The sequence below is a fragment of the Ovis canadensis genome, chromosome 5, assembly GCF_042477335.2.
Source record: "Ovis canadensis isolate MfBH-ARS-UI-01 breed Bighorn chromosome 5, ARS-UI_OviCan_v2, whole genome shotgun sequence".
Taxonomy (NCBI): domain Eukaryota; kingdom Metazoa; phylum Chordata; class Mammalia; order Artiodactyla; family Bovidae; genus Ovis; species Ovis canadensis.
In genome coordinates this window covers 94,309,948-94,314,497 of record NC_091249.1, presented here as the reverse complement: position 1 = coordinate 94,314,497, position 4,550 = coordinate 94,309,948, and positions in this window count along the sequence as shown.

Here is a 4,550-nt window from a genome sequence, read left to right as displayed (position 1 = left end):
ATTACCTCATTTATTCCTTACAACAGATGGAAAGGGAAATATTGTTATTCTTAATGTATAGATGAGGAAACTGAGGCTAGAGAAGTTAAATAACTTAACCAAATTTATAGATCTCAGATTTAGAGGAGCCAGAACTTCCATCTGAGACTACCTTTTAAATTTATGCTATTTTTATTATCCTGTGGTGCCGTCTGTAAATTCTGAAGTTTCATTTAGGGAGGACTAAAAGGGACAGAATTCATTTGGAGGGTTACACCTCATATTGTTGAATTACATTTTCAAATCTAGTTAGTAAATTTATGTGCTGCAAATTGAACCTGTTCTTGAATCTTCCATGTTGTAGTCTGCATTTTATAGCTGGAAAAACATACCTGGAAAGAGTTTCATCTTGGTAGCTACAAAGGACAGTTGGAAACTTGCTTTTGGTACAATAAAATCTTCACATTTTTTGGTGTTCTTGGTAATGACCTTTCAATTGCAGTATTAATGTCTTAGCTAAAGTTCTACTCGATGCCAGGAAGAGAAAGCCACTCAAGGCGACTCTTTTGTGACGTTAAAATGGGCCATCTTCTGGTCATCCTAGGGGAAAAAAATCAATGTTCAGCCCATATGCTAGATTAAGAATGAGATCAGGTACTTCCTTTGTCACCCCTGTGAGCATGCAATTACTGTTTTTGCTTCTTTCTGTATATCTACTTCATTCTCCAGCATTCTCTGCCTATGCATCGGCATGCTCATGGCTGAAAATGGTCACCATAGATCTGTTTCTAATGATCCTGGATTGCCATCTAAGGACACTTTTGAGTCTCTTTAATTTTGAGGGATCTGATTCCTCACCACCATTTGTGTCCTTGATCAGGCGTCCACCAGTGTCACCAGGAAGGGAGGCACAAATGTGATTGCTATGCCTACCTCCTTAGGAAGGTTTAGCGTGTGGGCAATTGGGCAGTTTCTAGAGAAAATGGCTCTGAGTGAAGCAAGTATTACTAACACATCTCCAATCATAAATGAAAAGTATGTGAATATGACTTTATAGTTTGGGGAATGTTTTCATATAGTCTCCTTTGAGCTTGAATGATCTATTTCCACTTTATACCTAAGGAAGCTGTGGCCAACTGGCTGAATGATTTGGTGACAGTCATCTGACAAAGAAAATGGAGGACCCAAGACTAGATACCAAAGCCCCTTGGCCTTTCTACCATATATAGGCTGTCTCTTTGTCCACGGAACTGGACACAAGTTTTGGAAGAAGGTTGCTGTGGTGGTAAGTTTGTATCTATAGTTTAATTCACAATTAGCACTCATGGATGAATTTGCTGATTTGAAACCACAGCTGTTTTTAGCTTCCTCTCATAATACCACATTTTAATGTTATACCTAACAGTCAGTACTATACTCCCCTGGAAGCTTGTGAATACATTTTCTTATATTTATATGGTGCAAACTTGTAGGAATTATGGATATCATGAAAAGAATAAGTTTAGAATAATAATAGATTATTTTGGGTTATTCAATAACTGTAGTTCAATTTTTTTAATCTTTTTAAATTTTTTTTAATTTTAAAATCTTTAATTCTTACATGTGTTCCCAATTCAAGTAATAGAATATGCTTTTGAAATGTCATGTGATGCTTTTGTGGAGTTGGAATTTTGGCTAAGGGTTTTGTGAAGCTGGAATTTTGGCTAAGGGAGGCACAGGTTCCCTAAAGGTGGGGGATGTCCTTAAAATGCATGGAAAAATGAGCCCTTAGTCAGATCTACACCCAGGCACATTTGTGCCAGTTTTTTTCAATGACTCCTGAGCCTCAAACCAAAAATCAAGGGGAAAAAATTAAATAAAAATGCTTGGAGTTATCCTGTTTGCCCACAGATAATTTCCCTGTGCTAAATACTATTAATTTTTTCCAAAATCTAGAGGAGCGATAACATTTTCAAGATGAAAGGATGTCAAGATATCTATCCTCAAAAACACACTAGTACTGTGGACAAATTGAAATGCATCAAAATATAAAATATTTCTTTATTTCATCCCTAATGAACATATCTTCTGGCAGTGGCCACCATGGCAAGAAATGAATGGCAACTTTTCATGCAAGAGCATTACAAATAAATTCCTGTAGGGCTTTCAATATCTGGAAAAGTCTCTAGAAATGGACCTTAAATAGTTACCCAGTTCACATTCAGATATCAAAGAATTCAGCAAAATAGAAACTGTTTAAATATTAAACATCAAATTTTCCTTCTTTCAAAGGACTAATAACTTAGCAATAAAAATTGTCTTTGAATCTTGCCATCACAAGGTCTCAGTCAGGCAGTGGATTTTAAATAAAAATTTTCAAGCAGGTCCTATTTAAGCAAAATTCACAGCTGAGCAAAGAGAAATGAATTAGTCGCCTGCCCCAAACTCACCTTGAACAGACAATAGTCCACCTCCTTTGCAGTCCAAGCTCCTCCTCTGTGGAGCTGCCTGCAAAGCGAAAGCACCCAGGATCGATGCTGTCAGGGAAATGCATCTGCTCAGAGGCAAGGCACTAATCAAGTTCTGCTGCAGCTGCCGACCTATCCCGCAACACTGTAAGAAGATGCAGCCATGAAAGAGGAGCTGAGGGTGGAAAAGGAATGCGAGGGAAGGGAAACAAGAAAGGAGGAATCCCTGAGCTTGAAAATGATGGGATACCCCAACAATAAAAATTCCTTTGTCCACAGTGATGAGGGAATATTTCGTTAAGATGTTCTCAAAGAGACTCACCCATGTAGAGTGAGAAGCTGAGGGTAAAATGACTTGCTGGGGCTGTTCCTGGGGAGGACTTGAAGCCCGAGTGTCAGTTCCCAGATGGCAGCCCTGTTGCTGGACCAAAGAAGGAAGGTAGAGCCCAGTCAAAGGTAACAGGTGTCTTAACCTGGGAGGGGGAGAACTTGGCAATGCAACATATTTTTTCTGTACTTGTGTTCTCCTGAAAAATATTGATTCTACTTTGTTCTCAAGAGAATACTCATAGAGAAGGAACCATGATGTCATAGAATCTTGAAGCTAAAAATAACCTAAGGGTTTCTAATCAAATTAGAGACAAGGCATGGGAGATTCAGGAAGATCCGAGAGCTTCCCCAAGGTCACATACAGATTAGGGGCAGAAAGCTAGAAAGAACCAGTCCATTTCTCTTCGATCTTAGGACAGTGCTTTTGGAGTTCCAGTAAATTTTCCACTCTTCTGAAGCCCTATTAGCAATAGGGACACTTCACTTCAATAAGTAGGCTAAAATGAAACACTATGGGGGAGGTGTGTGTGTGTGTTAGTCGCTCAGTTGTGTCTGACTCTTTGTGACCCCACGGACGGTAGCCTGCCAGGGTCCTCTGTCCGTGGGATTCTCCAGGTGAGAATACTGGCTTGGGTTGCCATTCCCTCCTCCGGGGTGTCTTCCAGACCCAGGAATTGAACCTAGGTCTCCTGCATTGCAGGAAGATTCTTTATCTGAGCCACCAGGGAAACCCACCAAAACTGGCTTTTATAACTAATAACTTCCATAGGAAATATGACATCTACCAACCTATGAAATACATTGTGGTTCTGCAAATAATGAGGCAGATGTGTCCCAGTGGAAATCTGGGATAATTTTCCAGATATTGTCACCAACTGGATTAGTGTTATATAGCATGGATTGACATTTGAACTAGTAGATGTCTACAACAAAAACAAGGAATTTAGAGAATCTAAGTAGCATTGTAGACTGTGCTATTTCTTCCAAAGCACTCACTTTATTCCCCTTGATTAATGCATACAAAAATTATAGGCATTGTAAAGAATCAAGAAAGGAGTGATTTGTCTTGAGTAGTTTGCATTTTGAAAACCTCTCCTCTCGAAGGTTTTTAGGCAAGTGTCTGTTTTCATCTCCTAAAGAATGAGTGAATCACAGTAAAAGCAATCACCCCCTTTTTCTTTTAACACAAGTCAAAGGTTTCATTTAATTTGTTACTTACAAAAATAATCTTAGTAAAAAACTAAGATGTTACAGTGGATTCAAAGAAAATTCACAAAACCACACATAAGTGTGTGTGTGTGTGTGTGTGTGTATGCTCAGTCACTCAGTAGTGTCTGCCTTTGTGACCCCATGGTCTGTAGCCTGCCAGGCTCCTCTGTCCACGGGATTTCCCAGGCAAGAATAATAGAGTGGGTTGCCGTTTCCTCCTCCAAGGGATCTTCCTGACCCAGGGATGGAACCCACGTCTCCTGCATTGGCAGGCCAACTTTTTACTACTGCACTACCTCAGAAACCTACCACACATAATGTGGTCAAATAATATATGTTGAAGTAAATTTTAAAACAAATGCAAGAACAGGACAAATGGGCTAATAGCCACAGGTAAATATTGTAACTGATCACACTGCCAGATACACTTTGGGCTTTTATCATCAAGAATTACATTTTTATTAATTTTCTACAAGTCATACTTTGAAAGTGAAAGTTGCTCTGTCATGTCTGAGTCTCTGCGACCCCATGGACTATACAGCCCATGGAATTCTCCAGGCCAGAATACTGGAGTGGGTAGTCTTT